The 23,691-nt window shown below is 36.3% G+C and overlaps 1 protein-coding gene across 1 annotated transcript in view; it reads right to left on the bottom strand.

Annotated features, from left to right (window-relative positions):
• Positions 1–305: 305 nt before the first annotated feature.
• Positions 306–23,691, bottom strand: part of LOC126484174 (membrane protein FAM174A-like) — a 35,330-nt gene continuing 11,944 nt past the window's right edge. The window contains exon 3 of the mRNA XM_050107583.1: positions 306–1,403. The gene's annotated coding sequence lies outside the window, so the exon portion shown is untranslated. The remainder of the gene's footprint in view (positions 1,404–23,691) is intronic.

Here is a 23,691-nt window from a genome sequence, read left to right as displayed (position 1 = left end):
GCACTTTTGCATCGTGAAGGTACGTATTGGCCAGCCAGTAAGCCTTGCTGTAATTTTATAGTTTTCTCAAATTGATTTTCCTTTTCAGCCCTACAAGAAGGTAATTTGATCTGACACAGTTCACAACAACAGGACTGAACCAAATATGCATACATAAGCTATTCGAATGTCATTAGTATATAAAGTAAGGGAAAGGTAACAACTCACCTAGAACAGATCAATCGGTAGGTGAAGCACAGTAAGAATCCATACGAAATTTTAGTTTCATAAAAGGTTTTTAAGATGAAAGAAATGAATGCCTAAGATGTTGTCAAAATAATTTATTTACATAACATGTTAGCAACAATTTGTACATATTAAATCAGGCATTTACAAATCAGACTTCTAGCTTATTTTCTTTTTTTGCCATCTTTTGATCAGTCAAAGCTGCCTCTTTTTTATATTGCTTTAGAGGCAGTTAAAGCTTTTAGATATGATATAAAACAGCTTTCTCCAATTTCTTCACATATCTGCAATTAACATTAAAATTAGTCACAGCTTTTGATGAAACTCCTGCAGGGCTTTCTTTTCAAGAGAGCTGGTTGGGTTCCAACTGTTAGAACAAGGATATTCATCTGTTTAGGAAACCAAGCATTCATTAACAAGGTATTCAATATTTCAAAAATAAAAATGTTTTTTAAAATTCAGATCTGATGACCTAACTGATACAGAATACACTCGGGGAATTTGATAATAAAAGAAGGGTACCTACAACAAAAGTAATGATTGCTTGGAATATTTTTTATGCCAATAAAAAAATATGTATCTAAAATTTTGCCAGTTGTCTGACTGAAGCAACTTCCACATCTCCATATTTTGAACATGGGACAGATCAAAAATTTCACAGCATTTCCTCTATTTCAGAAGCATTAGGCCAATTTATCAGTTCAAATGGATAAAAAGTAAATAAATGATTATTCAGTCTAAATATTGTAAATGTTAGTTAATGTTACTTTGTCAAAGGCAGAATTAAGTATGTTGTCCACCATTTTGAAATACAGATTTTACCAGTCATGTTATCCTTTATCTCCACACTTACACAATTGTCATTTTCAACAAAAAGCTTTCCCCCTTCTTTTTTTCTTTTTTCACTATCTGAGAGTACTATTTTTCTCAGAGATATTTAAGGTAAACCATTAATGCAGACAGGTAAACAAATACTGTCTGACAGGAAAAGAGTTGCAGAACAACACACACTAAAATAGTTCTCTCTTTGTAAGTAGCCTGGTCAACGTGCATTTCATAACAGTCGTCCATAACATGACGAAACAGCTGCAGTCACTTTAAGAAATGCACAAAACCTCTTAACACGAAGAAGTGGCAGCAAGTTAGCACTCCAGTCTCAAGATGTTTATGTAAATTTACTGCAAAAGAAACAAGAAAAAATTCCACAAATATTATTAAAAATAAGGACATCTGTAATGTCACACAGAATTAATAGATCCACATCTAGTAACATGTAGAAACACTAATGTTATACGGACCATATGTAATGAAGTCAAACAATTTTGTCCAAATTTAATTTGATAATACAACAAAAATTTAAATCACATAATAATGGCACAAGCACTGAAAACAATAATTCAGTTAACTCAATAATGTGGCTCAATCCGCCTGCTAACATAAGGGCAGAGGACGAGGGTGGGGGCAAGAGGGAGGGGGGGGGGGGGGCGGCGAGAGGGAGGGGGTTCTTCATGTCTTAACAATGAGGTAATTACAGGTGGATGAACTAGTAAATAGCAAAAAATCATGGTTATTACTCCTTCTGAAGTCAAATGACATACTAAATGAGAGTATATAAGTATTATGGAGTTTTACTTTCAAGATGGGAGTGGACTAAAACTTATATTATTCTGCTATAGCTATTCATCTTCTACCATCATTACAGCAGAGCCTCTGAAGGCATAACTGAATAGTCTGGATCCCCCCCCCCCCCCCTCCTTTCCCATGCTGTTACTACTATAATAATGATGGACCAAATTCAAATAACCACTCATCAACATTTATATATATTTTATATATATGCGATTCAAAATTTCTCCAGCTGCTGTAATTTTATAAGGTGCTAATTTCCATTCAGTGTGTCAGCAATCAATGTCTATTTCATGCAGTCAATAATACTGTCATCCAGCTTCACTTGTACTGTAAAGTTTCTTACTAAGTTTGGTGACAGACATCAATAATATCTTTATTTGATCAAATGACTATCACAATCTGTTTAACAAAGATGTGCAAGATCAACGAATGAAGTCTGAAGGAAACAGGAAAGAAGAACATATTTCAAAGTCTGACAACTGCAGAATTACCAACAAATGAAATAGGTAGAGCAAATGATTGGAGAACATTTAAGACAACATTAGCAAAGTATGTTGACAAGTCTGTGGTAAACCAATGGTAAAATGAAACAGAAGGAAACCAGCCAGTGAAATCGCAGGGTAAAGGAAGCTATTAAAGAATGGAACATATTGAAGGAAAACAAACACGTGGAGAAAAACAAACAAACCCACAGGATCAAACCAGTAGATGCTCAAAAACTATCCCCATTGGAACAAGCTTATAGGGACAAGAAGCTTAGGGTTAAGAAAGTTGTGAAGCAAGAAAAGGAGATAAGTTGGGGAGTACTCACTCAAAGACTAGAGGAGGACAGTAATGGAAACAATATAATGCTATACAGACTAGTAAATAGCAAAACATCAGATAGTGAGGGCATAAAAGTAATGCGGAGGATAAAATAGGACCACAGTCCACAATGCAGAAGGGATCAGAGAAAATATGAAAACATACTTCAACACATTACAGAATCTCAAGGAGATAATGGAGGAGGAATAGAAAATAAAAGATTTACCAGAACTTGAAGTGGAACAACCACCTCTTACTGAGAACATCTTGAAGCAGATGAAAGGAGGCAAATCAGCCAGGCCTGATGAATTGACGGCAGACATGATCAAAGTAATAAGGCATAGAAGGAATAAAATGGCTATAGTGAACACAGGGAATCATTTGGGAGTAAAATAGAGTACCAGACAACTGGAAGAAGGGGGTATAACATCACTGTTCATGAAAGGAAGTACACGAAAGTTTTCTAATTATAAGGGGATCACACTGTCTTATAGATATTGAAAAACGTTACTAATGAAAGATTAAGATCACTGTTAGAAAACCAGTTTGATGAGTAACAACACGGATCTGAGGTCACAGTTCGTAGTGATAGTCGGTAAATCATCGAGCAGAACAGAAGTGATATCTGTTGTCTTGGAAGGTAGTGTCATAGGCCCTCTGCTGTTCCAGATTTACACAAATGATCTAGGTGATGATCTGAGCAGCCCCCTTAGATTGTTTGCAGATAATGCTGTAATTTACCATCTAGTAAAATCATCAAACGATCAATTCCAATTACAAAATGATCTGGAGAGAATTTCTGTACAGTGCGAAAAGTGGCAATTGGCACTAAACAAAGAAAAGTGCGAGGTCATCCACATGCGTACTAAAAGAAATCCGATAAATTTTGGGTATACGATAAATCACACAAATCTAGGGGCTGTCAATTTAACTAAATACCTAGAAATTACAATTACGAGCAACCTAAATTGGAAAGACCACATAGATAATACTGTGGGGAAGGCGAAACAAAGACTGCGCTTTGTTGGCAGAACACTTAGAAGATGCGACAACCCCACTAAAGAGACAGCCTACATTACACTTGTCCGTCCTCTGCTGGAATATTGCTGCGCGGTGTAGGTTCCTTACCAGGTGGGATTGACGGAGGACATAAAAAAAAGTGCAGAGAAGGGCAGCCTGTTTCATGTTATCGCACAATAGGGGTGAGAGTGTCACTGACATGATACCAGAGTTGGGATGGCAGTCACTAAAACAAAGGTGGTTTTCTTTGCGGCGGGATCTATTTATGAAATTTCAATCACCAATTTTCTCTTCCTAATGCGAAAATATTTTGTTGACACCCACCTACGTAGGGAGAAATGATCATCATAATAAAATAAGAGAAATCGGAGCTCAAACGGAAAGGTTTAGATGTTCCTTTTCCCCACACGCCATCCGAGAGTGGAATGGTAGAGAAGTAGTATGAAAATGGTTCGATGAACCCTCTGCCGGGCACTTAAGTGTGAATTGCAGAGTAACCATGTAGATGTAGATGTAGAAAAAGAAGAGGAACAACAGACCTCGTATTTGCACTATGACAGCCAATGGAAAAGTATTGGGAAAAGGATAAAGATCTCATAATCATTCCTGGATTTGGAAAAAGCTTATGACGCTGAGGTAAGGTTGTGCAGGCATTGTTAATTAAGCATATAAAATTTTTTTTCGTGATTTTCTTTAGATTTCTATTCTTTTTCTTTTGTTCATATGGGCATTTCTAATTGTGATTATGTAACATTCTACTGTGGTTTTTAAATGTAAAGATGTAATTGTGATTATTTCATTTGCCAATGGATAAATACGTTTCTTGCTTTGTACCTGTGGTAAAGTTTGTAAAGTTCTCTTTTGGAATATTATTAATTGTGAAAAATGCAGTCAATAACATTTATAAAGGTTTATGTAATTTACGATAACGATATAACGTCTATAGACAGGGGACAGCGATAGCGATATCGAGAGTCGAAAGGTTGTTGCGTAGTAGAGGGGATGGTGGATGGCGTGTCTGCGAAGGGTCCACGGGAAAAATGGTACTGTTTCATGAAAAGCATACGTAATTGTATGGACAGTGATACCGAACTATCAGACTGTTAATTCTCTTTACCACTGTGGTATGTAATGCCATCGCCAACGAACTTTAAGAGCAAATAAACCGGACTGTGAAAGTGCCGCTAACATTACTTTGTTGTGGCCGACACGAACTGTGCTTTTATGCGAATGAACTTTGCTGGTATTGGTTTTGGGTGGTGGAACTGTTGTATATCACATTCTATCAAGCCGTGAAAGTGAAGACTAATTAACTGTGCATTACAAATGGCTTTCAGTGACGTCGTTGAAGTCTGAAATGCGAGAACAGTGTGGACATTGTTTACGGTGTGCTTCACACACAAGAACAATTCTAAGAACTGTGTATGAATGTGACGAACCGTGTAATTATGGATGATAGCGTCACGACAGTGCATAAAGTGTAAAAACGAGCGATGTCTATGTCATGTACTTTGAAAGAGAGGACATGTTAACAACGCTCGTATACTGGCATCTTGTGGTTTGTTAATCACTACGGGGTTAACGATACAGCTGTGCTGGAACTTTATTTGCGTTTCGCTGGAGAAGATTAACCAGCGGAACTGTCTGTATCCTGCTCTCATCATCGTAACCTGCCGACATCGTGCTGCCAAACGCAACGCTTCATATGCAACAAAAAGTTAAGGGATTTCGCCGAGCGCTATCCCCTGACCTAGAAACTTTCTTTCTCTATTAAAAGCATAAGAATTACAGACTCTATTAAATTAAATTCTTTGTTTAGTTTGTTTGCTTTCTGCTACCGAAAATAAAATTACAATCAGTGAATTAAAAGTTGCCTGGTAGTCATTGTTGAAACACCAGTAAATATAAACTACTTCCTCTCATTAGGACTAATTCTCCTTGCATGTCAAAATTATTGTAGTTATTTTATGTAGTTTTATGTATTGTTATGACTCTAGATATATGACAGTGACTAATAAGAGTATTTTGTCGCGATATATGGCTTCGCGCGAAAATTACGGCGACCACCATAATTGCTTGCGTTCTGACCAATAACGTAAAAGTTGCTATTCCCGTATTGGTGCTTTTCCTGACGTGAGTGGGAATTATAAATCTCAGCTGTCAAATCACGTAGTGACTGTTTACCTAGTAATAAAAGTTTTTGATATTGTATTCCTACGAGTCGTAGTATTAAGAGACACTGGTTATACTCAAAAGTGGGTAGATGTATGGTGTTCATGCGATTGTTAACAGTATTGTGTGTGATTCACGGAATTTTGTCACTTTTTATAATTCCTTTCAGATATTGTCTTAGATGTCTTTGAAGTTTCAGAGAATATATACACAATTTTGTCGGTTCAGGTTAATTTCAGAGCAGTTTCTCGTGAATATTTGAGTTTTAAGTTCATAAACAAAGTGGGATCATGACCAATTGAGAAGTATAACAAAGAGTGTGGTTTTCCAACTAGAATTTTGGATGACTTCACAGTTCAGGTTTTGACAATAATTTTTCCTGTGGGTTGAGGTCATCACAAGATGTAAGAGCTGGGAGTGTTGAGAAAACTGAATGGTTCCAAACTCCCTAATAACAGGCAACTGCTACATGAAATCTGTAAAAGTTGTGGACAAATGGGCAATGGCAGATCAGGTTGGTTCAGGTCAGACAGAGGAGTGCACTTACTCCATTACTTTTTACTGCACTTAGAGATGTGATTATAAAGGAAATCAAGAAGGTAGAAAATGGTGATCTCAATGCTTTAGCCTTTGTTGATGATGTAGCTACTTGGGGACATATGTCTGCTTGTGTGTGTGTGTGTGTGTGTGTGTGTGTGTGTGTGTGTGTGTGTGTGTGTGTGTGTGTGCGCGCGCGTGCGCGAGTGTATACCTGTCCCTTTTTCCCCCTAAGGTAAGTCTTTCCGCTCCTGGGATTGGAATGACTCCTTCCCCTCTCCCTTAAAACCCACATCCTTTCGTCTTTCCCCCTTTCCTGATGAAGCAACCATGGGTTGCAAAAGCTTCAATTTTGTGTGTTTGTTTGTGTTTGTTAGTGTCTCCATCAACATACCAACGCTTTAGTTCGATAAGTTACATCATCTTTGTTTTTAGATATAAAAATAGACATTTCATAGAGCAAAAAGGAAACTGCACCTGTCTTCGATGTCAGCAAGACATATGACTTAAGTTTTGTAGCTCATATGATATTTTTGAAGACAATAATACAGATATCTAAGTCAAGTAAATCTATTGTGATAAATGGTCACATCAGATAGTAAAACAGAACCAATAAGAGATTTTTTTGTGAAGAGGAGACAATCATGGCTGATACACAACAGAGTAAATGATACTTTGGTAATTATTGTATGAAGTATGGAAAATCCCTTTACAAAGCACTTTATATCTCTTACAGATGACATGTCATCATTAGGTTCAACAAACTATGCTCTGGAATATCTGATGATATTGTTTTCAAGTACATTCTCTTCACCAGAAGAATGTGGAATATAAAAGAAACTTCAAAAATGTATGAGGTAACAGTCAAATACCAATAAAGTTAGAGCATTCATATGTGTTTAACAATATTTCACATTATTTTCCATAACCAACAATTTATCACTGGGGCAATTTTTCAACTAGCCTTACTGAAAAAGTTTAGTCCTGTATAGGAAAGTGTGGCTGTTTGAAGGGTTTAACTGTTGGAAACCACTTTTTACAAACACAGGAAGAATGATTTTAATGAAAAATAGGCAATAAATGACAAGCTACAGACATTTTCTGTTAACTTATCAAAGGAGTTGACAGTGTGAATCACAGCCTTTAAGCGAATTAGAATATTACCGAGTCATTGAAAATGTTAAAAAAGGATCAGCTATAATTGCTAACAGAAAATAAAAGTATTTCCTATTTATCTACATTGTTGGGATATGTAAATTGATATCAGCAGTTTCCTGTTTGCTCTTTGCTGTTACCATTACTCTGTGGTTGTCAAGTATTTGTATATGTGTGTAGTCACAGTACTGAACATACTGACTTTGATGTAATAAACCATTCTTTCAAAAGGTTTCCATGTGCAATTATATGAAAAATGCTCAACAAGTATTATGGGAACAATTTCTAGGTCTGTCTTTGCATACACACCACCACGTATGGTTGTGTGTGATAAGAGTCCACAAAATTAAAAATGCCATTTTTGCAGGTAGGTGTTCAACAACTGTCGAGACATCAATACATTCAAAGCAGTGCCACTGGAGGTGCATTAAATTAGTGGACCAAAGGTTCACATTATTAGTTATGAAAGTATAGGTGGTTGAATGGAATGCAGACACTATGTGTAGCCAGGGTATTCATTTATTCAGAGAGCAGACCTCCTTTTCAGTGTGTATTGAATTATATGAAAGCATTATCATGAATTTACTAAGCAAATTTAGCCAAAACCTATTCCTCCCAACTATCTCTAGTCTCCACAACCACTGAAATAAGAGTGTGCATTGTTGAAAGTGGTAAGAGAGTTGGGAACACAGAATGCTTACTATATTGAACAATGGAAAAAACCAGAATGGAATAACTACGATATTATGAAAAGGATAGTTGCTATTAACCACCACAGTTTCTGGCTGTTGAGGTAGGTGTGTGTGTGTGTGTGTGTGTGTGTGTGTGTGTGTGTGTGTGTGTGTGATTAAGGCATTTTTGGCCTAAAGGTCATTTGCTGATATACTTTTTGTTGTGCCTATCTGTGACTCGGCATCTTTGCTATGCAGTGAGTAGCAACTATTCTCTTCACAATATTGTCAATGTTTACTACATGGTTTTTAAAGGTTGACAACCAGAGTAATAAGAGAATGCGAGTTATTTGAGAGTATGTGTAGTGTGTGTGTCCCACTGGTGTATGAAGATGGCAATAAAGTAACCTACGTTGTTTAAGTCAATGCGTGTATCTTATAACACTCAACACTCCCCCTATGTGGTGAGTAGCAATCTATCCTTTTTCATAATATTGTTTTTATTCCATCCTGGGCTTCCCAATGTTTAATATTTATAATTAAGTGAACACAGAAATGAAGATTCAACAGGTTATGAGGCCCAGAAATCTAAACATGAAAAAGGTGAAAACGGTTGATGTGAACAATGTAACGAGATCGTGAAATCAACAAAAGCAACAAAGAAATGCTGAAGGGAAGAAAGAAGAAAAATACTTAAAAATGTCTGAAAAAAGAAGAATTTCGCCATATAAAGTTTTCAAGGGCAGCAACACTTTTGCTATGCGGGATGTCAAAATCAGAGTAATGTTCACTATTCAAGCACTACGTGATCATGTGGGCAGACTTAATTACCTGAAAAATGTGACAAGAAAAAAAGAAGTAGCAGCAGCAGCAATGGAAGAGCAAGGTGAAACATTATACAAGTCTACCATAAATGATCCATTCTTTTTCAAAGTTCTGTGTTTTCCAAAGTATTAAATGCAAAAATATGATTCATACATTAATAGAATTGTAAACTCACCAAGTTTGCATTTTGCACTCTACAAATGTTCTGAGTTACCCTCTGGTCTCACAACACAAATCAAAAGAGCAGTCAAGTTTGTTCTATACTTTACGAAGCAACATTCTGTCAATTGGCATCACAGCAGCATTGATGTGTTCTCTGAGCTGTTCTACAGTTCTTTGAAGTGGGGTTATACAAACATAGTCCTTAATGCAACTCTGAAGGAAAAAGTCACACAAGGCAATTGGGGTGCCACATGAAAAGAGCCGCACCTTCTTCATTACTATGTCCAATCCAGCAATGCGGCAGACTATCTTCCAGACAGCAACGAACGTTGATGCTCCCATTAGGAGGTGCCAAGTTTTGCTGGAAGATGAAATTCTTGGTATCGGCTGTCAGTTGTGGAAACAACCACAACTGCAACTGCAAAATATGAGGGTAAGAGGTACCTGTCACAGTCTTCTCACAGGAGAAAAATGGCCCATACAGCTTAATCTATGACAATGGACAGAAAACATTAACCTTCAGAGAATCTTGTTCATGTGGCATAATTTCATGAGGATTTTCAGTGCCCCACACTATCACATTGGGGTGAATAACCTTCGCACACAAACTGGTGGCTACTTCGTCACAGAATATCCACTTTGAAGTGAAATGTTCATCCTGAAGTACTTGCTGCATTCTACTGAAACATTGAAGGCGGTAGCCATAATCTTCCAGTTTAAATTATTGCTCAAGGTGCAGATTATTCTTTTCCAAAGTGCCTTCTGAATGTAAGCTGCTCTGTTGTAACAGATATACATCTCACATTTTCCAATACAGAAAAACTGTTCTTGCTTTGTCACCATTTTGTCAGGACACTGCCTTAATGTCAACTGGTGAGGACAACGCAAACTCTGTGATTATACAGTTCTATTCATGCATCAGTCATATTTTTAATGTAATACTGGGTCAATCAATCCAAGCAAAGCCATCCACTAAAATTTAAGGTGGTTGCTTGACAATTTTTATTTTTTTTTAAAATGTGTCTACCCTATAACTGAGAAGTTCAAAACAGTTTTTAAAAAATTGTACCTAGCAGCATAACTGAATGGCAGCCATTTTTACTAACAAGCACACGACGGTTTTTCAGTTTGGAGATATTAGTGTTAATACGAATATCTCTGCACTGGGTTAAATTACAATATTGAAATTGACTTGATCGTTTTTGGAAAAGTCTCCTCTACTACAACATTGTTTATTGCCCAAAATAACTGAAAACAAAAATAACCAACAAAAAAAAAAAAAAAAAACCAAAAACAAAAAAAACCAACCAAAAACAAAAAACCAACCAAAAACAAAAAAAAACCCAACCAAAAACAAAAAAAAAACCAACCAAATACAAAAAAAAACCAACCAAATACAAAAAAAAACCAACCAAATACAAAAAACCAACCAAATACAAAAAACCAACCAAATACAAAAAACCAACCAAATACAAAAAAAACCAACCAAATACAAAAAAAACCAACCAAATACAAAAAAAACCAACCAAATACAAAAAAAACCAACCAAATACAAAAAAAACCAACCAAATACAAAAAAAAACCAACCAAATACAAAAAAAAACCAACCAAATACAAAAAAACCTCTAAAGTTTACAATACCAAACAAAGAAATCCACTTTTTGGACTCAAAAATAAAGTTTTCTGCAAAATCAGCTAGCACCAAGCATTCAATTTCATAAAGTTGTGCTTTTTTTTGTCCTTCAAAAACTTACTTTGGATTTTAAAAACATAGTGGTGTCTTTTTAGGTGATCTAAGTTATCAACTAAAGATTCAAGGTACTTTTACCATTTAACCACTGTTATCATTTCAGCCCTGTCTGTTGTGATCCACTGTATGAAGGTAACATTGTCAGGGATTTCCTCCTAGGATTCGTTTAACAATTCAAGATTGGTTTCTTCACCATGGCATTTATCATACAAACTCACCATGCAGGCATAATTGTTAGTGTCACAGACCTTTAAATCTAGTAACTCTTTGTAGTTAACATCACTGCATTTTGCAACTGCAGTTATCAGTTTGACATTTTGATGATATAAACAAACACATATGAAGTGCGTTCCTGAGGAGCCACCCAAAATACACCACTTAGGGTGAAAGTCGCAAAATGTTGACCTTCCAATTTTTCATTCAGGAGGAGCATTTTTGAAAGCCAAATAAAGTTCATTTAAATTTGATGGCACTAGTTGTTTCTACTTTGTTACTTTAACTCCATTTATAAAAAACTCTTTTGCTATCTTTGCTAACTGGGCACATTCTACTCTTTTCATCATCTTCAAAAAATTAAGGATCTTTTCACAATTGAGGGTGGTTGTGGTTGGGTTCTCTCTTCATGTTTTCTTGGTTTGGGACCCATGACTACCGTACCAAGACCGCTCTTTTAATCCTCTTTTTTTTCCCCATTTTTAGATTTGGTCTACGCTTTATGCCTTATACTGTGTGTGCTTTAACTTCCTCGTTTTATAGTTTGATCCCTCTGATTGGATCCCGTTCACTTTTAGTGGACCCTCTCTCTTTTGCGAGTAACTCTGGAATGGTAGGACTGATGACCTTGCCGTATAGTCCCGTAAACCACCACAATTATTCAATCAATCTTTTCAGTTGTTTCTTCACTTACACCTACTCCTTTCTTCTTTCCTAAAACTGGAACAATGCCTCTACATTTATTACATCTATACTCTGAAAACCAATGTGAGGTGCATGGCAGAGGGTACGTCCCATTGTACCACTTACTAGAGCTGCTTCCTGTTCCATTCACATTTGGAGTGTGGGAAGTATGATTATTTGAATGCCTCTGTGCATGCAGTAATTAGAATGATCTTATCCTCAAGATCCCTGTCTGAGTGATACATAGGGGATTGCAGTATATTCCCAGAGTAAACACTTAAAGCCAGTTCTTGAAACTTTGTTAATAGACTTTCTAAGGATAGTTCACATCTGTCTTCAGGAGTCTTCCAGTTCAGTTCCTTCAGTACCTCTGCGACACATTCCCATGGATTTAAACAAACCAGTGACCATTCCTGCTGTCCTCCTCTGTATACGTCGAATATCCCCCGTTAGTCCTACCTGGTACAGGTCCCACACTCTTCAGCAATATTCTAGGACCGGTCCCACAAGTGATTTGTAAGCAATCTCCTTTGTAGACTGCACTTCCCCAGTATTATACCAATAAACCGAAGTCCATCACCTGCTTTACACATTACTGTACCTATGTGATCATACCATTTTATATCCCTATAAAGTGTTACACCCAGGTATTCGTACGAGTTGGCTGATTCCAACAGTGACTCATTGAAGTTACAGTCATAGGATACTATGTTTTTCGTTTTGCAAAGTGCAAAATTTTACATTTCTGAACATTTAGACCAAGTTGCGAATCACTGCAATGATTTGAAATCTTATCAAGATCTAACTGAATAGTTATGCATCTTCTTTCACATAATACTTCATTATACATAACTGCATCATCTGCAAAGAGCCTGATTTTACTATTAGTATTGTCTGCAAGGTCATTTATATACAATATGAACTGCAAGAATCCCATGGGGCACACCCAAAGTTACTTCCACATCTGATGATGACTTTCCATTCAAGACAACATGCTGCATCTTCCCTACCAAAAAGTCCTCAGTCCAGTCACAAATTTCACTTGATACCCCATATGATCATCCTTTTGACATCTGCCCTTGGTAGCCGAGTGGTCAGCGCGACAAAATGTCAATCCTAAGGGCCCGGGTTCGAGTCCCGGCTGGGTCGGAGATTTTCTCCGCTCAGGGACTGGATGTTGTGTTGTCCTAATCCTCATCATTTCATCCCCATCAACGCGCAAGTCGCTCAAGTGGCATCAAATCTGAAGACTTGCACCCGGCGAACGGTCTACCCGACGGGAGGCCCTAGTCACACGACATTTACATTTATACTTTTGATAAAAAGTGTAAATGTGGTACCGAGTCAAATGCTTTTTGGAAATCAATAAATATTGCATCTACCTGGTTGCCTTGATCCAAAGCTTTCAGTGTGTCATGTAAGGAAAGTGAGAGTTGGGTTTCACATGATCTGTGTTTTCGAAACCCATGCTGGTTGGCATTGAGGTCATTTTGTTCAAGATACCTCATTATGTTTGAGCTCAGAATATGTTTCAAGGTTCTACAACAAATCAATGTCAAGGATATTTGACTGTAGTTTTGTGGATCACTTATACTACCCTTCTTGTGCCTTTTTCCATGAACTGGGCTCTACTTTTTGTTTGAGGGGTGTACGATAGATTATAGTTAGAAGAGGGGCTAACTCAGCAGCAAATTCAGCATAGAATCTGACAGGGATTCCATTGGGGCCTGGAGCTTTGTTCAATTTTAACCATTTCAGCTGTTTCTCAACACTACTGACACTAATACTTATTTCGTTCACCTTTTCAGTGTTACGGGGATTAAATTGGGGCAGTTCTCCTGGATTTCCCTTTGCAAAGGAACATTTGAAAATGAAGTTAAGCGTTTCAGCTTTTGCTTTGTTACCCTCAATTTCCGTTCCTGTCCTTCCTGTCTCATTTGCTCATTGCTACCTAACAGCATTTACATATGACCAGAATTTCTTTGGGTTCTGTGAAAGATCACCTGACTAATTTTCAGGTTAGTCTAACCAAATGATTAGAAACAATGAACTCATGAACCATTTTTTTTTTCTCTTGACCATGAGTCAACGAGCAAACTAAAAATTTTAACTTCTTCCTCTTTAGGTATCACTGAAGATTTACTTTTTAAATTCTCAATTAAGCTCAAATATTCAGTGTGAGGTGATTCTGCAGGTAGGTTTCCTTCCTTTTTTTTAGAAATACTGTTGATATCTGCATTATTAAAGCATGATTCTAAGTATTCTCTAATTTTGTCTGAAATTCACTGTGCCTTGCTCTCAATAGTGGATTTTCTTTTCCACTAACCAGTTTTGTTATTTTTGAAGCAGGAGATACCTCTAAATCAGAACAAGTAAAATCTAATTTGCTAATAGTTTCCTCATTAGGAATATACAGTTTGGGCACAATTTCCAGGAATCACAAAAACTTTCACTCGGAAAGCTGTTTTGCTCGCACTTAACGTAGACAAAATTTCAAGTTTTATTTCCCCTCAAACTTTTAATAACTGGCTATTTATGAACTTTCAATGGATCAGAGCATTTTTTTCCAAAAATGCGATTGTACCTCAGAATATATTTTTTCTCATGATACTCACAAACTGATGATAAAGAAGAACCTACTCATAATTTAAACGAAGTTAGTCTTCATGAAAGTCATTAACATTTTTTAAAGTTTTTTGAAACTGAGCCATAAACTGTCTCATGACACAGTTCATTTACTATATGTCCAATAGAGCACCATTCATCCATTTTATTGCATTCCAATTAGTCTTTCAAAATTATTTGTAATTGAATTTTAAAATAATTTTAGTTAATTAAAAATCACACTAATGACAAAAGCACATAAAATATTCTACATTCTAAATGAAGTATGCACATCTACTCCAACAGAGGTTCCTGAACGGACTGACTACAACAATGCCAGACCCAGCAAATGTAGTGGGGGTACAACAGTTCGTACATAGGCTTGTCACTGATTACTGGGCTCCTGTGGAAACTTTTAATTCTGTAAATCGAGCTTCTGCACACAACTGCCCAGAGGACTAAATTCATGCTCAAAACTGTTGCCTTTTCAACAGAAGATACATTTAACATGTTTATTATTTTGAGCTCTTAGTAATGTATTTGAGAATAAACCTAGTGTAACTGGGCAATTTTTTTCAAACATAGAACTACAGCAAAGGCTCCTATTGTTTAATATTTTATTATTAACTCAATAATACTAACTAAATATAGGCTGACAGTGTTAACTAAATAGAGGCTACAAATAAATTTTATTACAATGAAATAGTGAAGCATTTAAATAGGGAACAACCATGAGATCAATTGTAGCATAACGTGAATTATTTCATTGTTTTCAAAAATTTATGTCTTTGTTCACAGTCAAATATCAATGTTCAAATTTTTACAGTACTTTACTATCACATAGGTGTACAAAATGTGCAAAAATCAGATTTTTATATTCAGTCCCACCAGAGATATCTAACCCAAACTTTAGGGGGAAAAAAAGAATCAAGATTTTCAAATTTTAAAAATTTATAAAAAAATTAAGGAAACATTTGACATTGTTCTTATTCTCTACAAGGCCAGTAGTTTATGACACCTAACTAGAGAAAAAAAAACCACTAATAAATCACTTCTTGGTTGTTATTTTTGAGTCTAAAAAGTGGATTTTCTAAGTTCTCAACACCAAACTTTAGGGGTAATTTTGACTGGTTATTTTTGAATTAGGATATTTTGGGTAATAAACAATGTTGTAGAGGAGACTTTTCTGAAAACAAAAACTTTGAAAATGATTTAATCATTTACAGTAGTCCCATAGAATGAGGACACCTGACAAAAGAGTAAGGCCACATGTGTTGCGAAACTTGTGTGTGATAAACTTAAAGCTATACAAAACAGAAACTCTACTCAAAGAACTCTGAAGTTTCTTCCAGAACTTCATAGTTTCAAATACAATGAAACTAGAGACATGGCAAGTAACAGAAAAGCATTGCAGAATCTAGAATTTGAAGTAAATTGTCTACTGTCAGAACATATGTTAGATAGTACACTCACACCCTACACACTATATATTTTCCCAGTCTAATTAAAAAACTTCTTCAGCATGGGACATGTTACCTTGCGATGGGAAGACTGTGAAAAGTCTAAATGCTAGGCTCGTGACAGGAGAGGAACAATTGAAAAATAATAATCAAGAACAGAGTACTGCCTTTGACATTCACTTTAAGAAAAATATAAGAAAGCATCTACTCTATAAGAAATGTGATGGATGTGGACATTTTGCAAGAAGCTTAAGAAGAAAGAATACTTCTCTGAAAGCAAGAAATCTAGTCACAAATAAGAAGAGTGCTACTTCAAAAATAAAAATAATGTACAAGATCCAAAACCAAGACCTCTGAAGCCTTGTCCTCACCATAAAAGAACAAACCATAATGAATAAGATTGAATATCGACATTTTTAAGAACATAGACAACACAAAAATAGCATTATTCAAATCAGAAGACACCAAAGAAGAGCTAGTCATTCGAAAAAGAGACATCGCTGAAGAGAACAAAACAGAAGACATCAATGAAGAAAAGAATAAAAAAAGGCAATGCATTTACTGCATATAAATGCAACAATGAAAAAAATTCAGAAGAAGCTAATGAGAAAGAAGAAACACCAATGTCTGTTCATTCTGAATGGACAAGACATTGGTGTAATGAAGTGGACAAACTTACAAATATGGAAGACTATGATAGCGTAGATAAAGATAAAATACTCATTATAGTATGACCAAAAACCAGATATGGACTGTATAAAGTGAACATTAAATGAGGAATGCAACCACTACCGACAGAAGAAGAGAAACCTGAATGGCATGAGAAGCTAGGTCATTCAGGCAAAAGTTTTGAAGATCAAGAGAATGTACGATGGAATTCTTAATAGTTTATTCTAAGCAGAAAAATTGTATGAAGCTTGTTGAGAGCTAAGCTAAAAATGAAGCCATTTTCTACTGTGAGAGAAAGAGTAACATAACTACTTGAAATAATACATACTGATATCTGTGTACAGATTGATCCCCACATTTAATGACTACAGATGCTAAATGATTTCACTCATTTTTGTGTAACTTATTTGTTAAGACATAAGTCAGAAGCTGCAAGAGTCATAAGAAAATACATGTTAGAAATTGAAAATCAGTGTCAAAAATAAGATGTGATAAAGGTGGTGAATACACCACTTGTGAGTTTAAGAACTGGTATGAAGAAAAAGTAATTGCATTTGACTACAGTAATCCTTAGAGAGACTAAATATAACAATAACGATCACGGCAAGAGCTATGATCTTTGATAGCAAACTGAGGAAACTGCTTTGGGGAGAAGCAGAACTCATAGCAACACATTTAATCCTTAGAGTCCAACTATCAGTCAATGTGTTACACCTGCAGGAAAGTAGTTTGAAAGCACATCAGATCTGTCAAGACTTCATATTTTTTGATCAAGGGCATTTGACAAAAATTTTGGCTATCTGAAGAAACTAGATGAAAGGATTAATCCATGCATTTTTCTAGGCTACACTCAAAATGGCTACAAACTGTTTGATCCAGATAAAAAATATTATTGTCTCAAGACATGTCAAATTTGAAATCAAAGGACACTGACAATCAAGCAAATGAAAGTCAAGATCAAGAAAATGAAGGTGAAGAAAATAAAGACAAAAGACAATGCAATGAAGAATGAAGAAACTACAATTTTTTGGTTTACAAAAATAGACATAATGTCTATGTCATAATGTGAGATGTGACGTAGCATGTGAAAGTTGCTGGATTTGGGCGGGTTACTCCTGTAACTGAAATATCAGATCTGAAGATGGTTCTGAATGAACCAAAACCGGTCATATGAAAAAAAAAAAATATATATATATATATAAAAAATAAAAAAATTATTAAAAAAAATTGCAATCAAGACGGATTTTAAGTAACATTACAATTTAATGGATTGAACCAATATGAAAAAAAACCTTTAAAATACATAGATTATGGAACAGCATTACTTTCACATGAATAGTGTGTAAATGAAGCAGATCAATAAAACTGGGTAGCAAAAGAAGATGGAAAGAACCACCAACAGAATGACACGTGGAAGTTAATGAATACAAAACAGGCAGTAAGGAATGCGACCTTGACAAGAAAATAGATTTTTAAAGTCAAAGATGATGGTTGATATGAAGCCAGGCTGGTTGTCTGATGGTGTCACCAAGACTAGGATACAGATTTCAAAGAATTATTCAGCCCATTTGTAGATATCTGTTCACTGTCGTTTGCTCTGGCAGCAGAGAAAAGTTTCTACATGAGAGTAATGTAAAAACAGCCTTTCTCTATGGGAAACTGGAGGAAGAGATTTTCGAAACTTGATTACGATATTTTCATGAAGACATCTGAATGATATAAAGAAGCAGGAAATATTTGTATTTTGAAGAAAGCTCTGCATATACTTAAACTCCATGAAGAGGGAATAAAACTGCCAGATTAATTAAAACAGAAGGATTAATTTATTAGAAGACAGGTCAGCAAACATTTAAAGATGTAACAATGTACATGGCTATCCATGTTGTTGAGGGAATCATAACAGGGAAGTATAATTGCACAAAACTTTTGGAAATGTACTTATGTCAACCAGGACTTAAAGTGGGAAGACCATATAACGAAACTTTCCTAAAGGCTCAGTTCTGTGTGTTTTGTTCTTAGAGTTATTTCTACAGTTTGCTCCTCATAAGGTACTAGAATGGTGCAGTCAAGTGATCAACAAAGCTAAGCTGCAACAACTGTGATGCGTTTTATGTGGGCATGATAACCAACAAGCTGTGTCTGTCTGCACGAGTGGCCAAGAAACAGGTGGACCACTCAATTGCTGTATGCTGCTCAAGCCAACACTCTTCATTTCAATTACTGCTTCACAGCCTTTGCCGTCTGGACCCTTCCTACCAACACCAGCTTTTCTGAATTTCGCAGGTGGGAACTCTCCCTGCAATATACCACATGTTCTCATAACCCTCCTGACCTACACCTTTGTTAGTCCCTGTTCTTCAACCACCTAATCCCCCTACCCTCTTCCCACTCCAGCACTCCACAGCCCTCTATTCCACAAATGCACCCACAGCCTATTCACTTTTCTCCTTTTCTGCACCCCCACTCCCCCTGCATCCGACTTCCTGACTGCATCCAGCTGCCTTACTCTCTCCCCATCTCGTCCCTGTGTGCTCCCACTAGCAGCACCTTACAGTACCCCACCCCTACCCTGCTCCCTTCTACCTCCTCTCCTCCCCACCCTAGCCTTCTCCTCACTTCCACCACCCAGACTGCTTCTCTCATCACGCACTGCTGCTTGGAGCATGGCCTCAGTAACCAGAGACAGTGGTCATGCTCTTTGTGTAATAACACTTCAACGACAGCATTTTGTCAGTCACTGTTTTGTAGTAATTCATCAAACAAATTATGAATCTGAGTGTAGCACCTACATATATACAGATAACTAATGGTCGGTATGTTTCAGAACAGTGAAAATGGAATTGTAGTGAGCTTATTACTTAACTGTTTGTTTGTTTTGTTTAGGGGACAAAAACAACTAGGGTCACAAAACACAGACTTGGAGAAAGGTCCATAAAATATGCCACAGAGAAACTGAGATACTGAACTACAAATTAGATGTCTTTCACCATATTGCTACGACAGATAAAAAGTAAAACGTGGTTGACAGCCCGTGCATTGTTCGCTAAGAGGGCCAAAAACTCAGACAGCAAACATAAATGAGAATGTAAGTGGTCAAAAAAAAAAAAAAAAAAAAAAAAAAACCTCTCTCACAGGTTATGGGCGTGTCCCATTAGATTAGATTAGATTACTATAGTTCCATGGATCATGAATACGATATTTCGTAATGATGTGGAACGAGTCAAATTTTCCAATACATGACATAATTAGGTTAATTTAACAACATACTTAAGTTAATATAACAACTTTATTTTTTTTGTGTTTTTTTATTTTTATTTTTTTATTTTTTTTAATATTTTTTTTCTTAATTTATATCTAAAAATTCCTCTATAGAGTAGAAGGAGTTGTCATTCAGAAATTCTTTTAATTTCTTCTTAAATACTTGTTGGTTATCTGTCAGACTTTTGATACTATTTGGTAAGTGACCAAAGACTTTAGTGCCAGTATAATTCACCCCTTTCTGTGCCAAAGTTAGATTTAATCTTGAATAGTGAAGATCGTCCTTTCTCCTAGTATTGTAGTTATGCACACTGCTATTACTTTCGAATTGGGTTTGGTTGTTAATAACAAATTTCATAAGAGAGTATATATACTGAGAAGCTACTGTGAATATCCCTAGATCCTTATATAAATGTCTGCAGGATGATCTTGGGTGGACTCCAGCAATTATTCTGATTACACGCTTCTGTGCAATAAATACTTTATTCCTCAGTGATGAATTACCCCAAAATATGATGCCATATGAAAGCAATGAGTGAAAATAGGCGTAGTAAGCTAATTTACTAAGATGTTTATCACCAAAATTTGCAATGACCCTTATTGCATAAGTAGCTGAACTCAAACGTTTCAGCAGATCATCAATGTGTTTCTTCCAATTTAATCTCTCATCAATAGACATACCTAAAAATTTGGAATATTCTACCTTAGCTATATGCTTCTGATTAAGGTCTATATTTACTAATGGCGTCATACCATTCACTGTACCGAACTGTATGTACTGTGTCTTATCAAAATTCAGTGAGAGTCCGTTTACAAGGAACCACTTAGTAATTGTCTGAAAGACAGTATTGACAATTTCATCAGTTAATTCTTGTTTCTCAGGTGTGATTACTATACTTGTATCATCAGCAAAGAGAACTAACTTTGCCTCTTCATGAATATAGAATGGCAAGTCATTAATATATAATAAGAACAACAAAGGACCCAAGACTGACCCTTGTGGAACCCCATTCTTGATAGTTCCCCAGTTTGAGGAATGTGCTGATCTTTGCATGTTACGAGAACTACTTATTTCAACTTTCTGTACGCTTCCAGTTAGGTACGAATTAAACCATTTGTGCACTGTCCCACTCATGCCACAATAGTTGAGCTTGTCTAGCAGAATTTCATGATTTACACAATCAAAAGCCTTTGAGAGATCACAAAAAATCCCAATGGGTGGTGTTCGGTTATTCAGATCATTCAAAATTTGACTGGTGAAAGCATATATGGCATTTTCTGTTGAAAAACCTTTCTGGAAACCAAACTGACATTTTGTTAGTACTTCATTTTTACAGATATGTGAAGCTACTCTTGAATACATTACCTTCTCAAAAATTTTGGATAAAGCTGTTAGAAGGGAGATTGGACGGTAATTGTTGACATCAGATCTGTTGTTGTTGTTGTGGTCTTCAGTCCTGAGACTGGTTTGATGCAGCTCTCCATGCTACTCTATCCTGTGCAAGCTTTTTCATCTCCCAGTACCTACTGCAACCTACATCCTTCTGAATCTGCTTAGTGTATTCATCTCTTGGTCTCCCTCTACGATTTTTACCCTCCACGCTGCCCTCCAATACTAAATTGGTGATCCCTTGATGCCTCAGAACATGTCCTACCAACCGATCCCTTCTTCTGGTCAAGTTGTGCCACAAACTTCTCTTCTCCCCAATCCTATTCAATACTTCCTCATTAGTTATGTGATCTACCCATCTAATCTTCAGCATTCTTCTGTAGCACCACATTTCGAAAGCTTCTATTCTCTTCTTGTCCAAACTATTTATCGTCCATGTTTCACTTCCATACATGGCTACACTCCATACGAATACTTTCAGAAATGACTTCCTGACACTTAAATCAATACTGGATGTTAACAAATTTCTCTTCTTCAGAAACGCTTTCCTTGCCATTGCCAGCCTACCTTTTATATCCTCTCTACTTCGACCATCATCAGTTATTTTGCTCCCCAAATAGCAAAACTCCTTCACTACTTTAAGTGCCTCATTCCCTAATCTAATTCCCTCAGCATCACCCGACTTAATTAGACCACATTCCATTATCCTTGTTTTGCTTTTGTTGATGTTCATCTTATATCCTCCTTTCAAGACACTGTCCAGTCCATTCAACTGCTCTTCCAAGTCCTTTGCTGTCTCTGACAGAATTACAATGTCATCGGCGAACCTCAAAGTTTTTATTTCTTCTCCATGGATTTTAATACCTACTCCGAATTTTTCTTTTGTTTCCATTACTGCTTGCTCAATATACAGATTGAACAACATCGGGGAGAGGCTACAACCCTGTCTTACTCCCTTCCCAACCACTGCTTCCCTTTCATGTCCCTCGACTCTTATAACTGCCATCTGGTTTCTGTACAAATTGTAAATAGCCTTTCGCTCCCTGTATTTTACCCCTGCCACCTTTAGAATTTGAAAGAGAGTATTCCAGTCAACATTGTCAAAAGCTTTCTCTAAGTCTACAAATGCTAGAAACGTAGGTTTGCCTTTCCTTAATCTTTCTTCTAAGATAAGCCGTAAGGTCAGTATTGCCTCACGTGTTCCAGTGTTTCTACGGAATCCAAACTGATCTTCCCCAAGGTTGGCTTCTACTAGTTTTTCCATTCGTCTGTAAAGAATTCGTGTTAGTATTTTGCAGCTGTGACTTATTAAGCTGATAGTTCGGTAATTTTCACATCTGTCAACACCTGCTTTCTTTGGGATTGGAATTATTATATTCTTCTTGAAGTCTGAGGGTATTTCGCCTGTCTCATACATCTTGCTCACCAGATGGTAGAGTGTTGTGAGGACTGGCTCTCCCAAGGCCGTCAGTAGTTCTAATGGAATTAGATCTATCCCCCTTTTTATGCAAAGGTATAACAATAGCATATTTCAGTCTATCAGGGAAAATGCCCTGTTCCAGAGAGCTATTACACAGGTGGCTGAGAATCTTACTTATCTGTTGAGAACAAGCTTTTAGTATTTTGCTGGAAATGCCATCAATTCCATGTGAGTTTTTGCTTTTAAGCAAGTTTATTATTTTCCTAATTTCAGAGGGAGAAGTGGGTGAGATTTCAATTGTATCAAATTGCATAGGTATGGCCTCTTCCATTAACAGCCTAGCATCTTCTAATGAACACCTGGATCCTACTATATCCACAACATTTAGAAAATGATTATTAAAAATATTTTCAACTTCTGACTTTTTGTTTGTAAAGTTTTCATTCAATTTGATGGTAATACTGTCTTCCTCTGCTCTTGGTTGACCTGTTTCTCTTTTAATAATATTCCAAATTGTTTTAATTTTATTATCAGAGTTGCTGATTTCAGACATGATACACATACTCCTGGATTTTTTAATAACTTTTCTTAATATAACACAGTAGTTTTTATAATTTTTGATAGTTTCTGGGTCACTACTCTTTCTTGCTGTCAGATACATTTCCCTTTTCCGGTTACAAGATATTTTTATACCCTTAGTAAGCCATGGTTTGTTACAAGGTTTCTTACGAGTATATTTAACTATTTTCTTGGGGAAGCAGTTTTCAAATGCATTTACAAAAATGTCATGAAATAAATTATATTTTAAATTGGCATCAGGTTCACGGTACACCTCATCCCAGTCTAACTGCTGTAGGCTTTCCCTGAAATTTGCAATTGTTAAATCGTTGACTGAACGTACTACTTTGGAGGACTGTTTAGTATTGCTGAATGGAGCTATGTCATATATTGTAACTAGCTGTGCACCATGATCAGAAAGACCATTCTCAACAGGCTGAGCATTTATCTGGTTAAACTTATCTTGGTCTATAAAGAAGTTATCT

This window comes from Schistocerca serialis, chromosome 6 (assembly GCF_023864345.2).
Source record: "Schistocerca serialis cubense isolate TAMUIC-IGC-003099 chromosome 6, iqSchSeri2.2, whole genome shotgun sequence".
Lineage (NCBI taxonomy): Eukaryota > Metazoa > Arthropoda > Insecta > Orthoptera > Acrididae > Schistocerca > Schistocerca serialis.
Note: the sequence above shows the minus strand (reverse complement) of the source record. Positions and strands in the feature narration are given on the sequence as shown.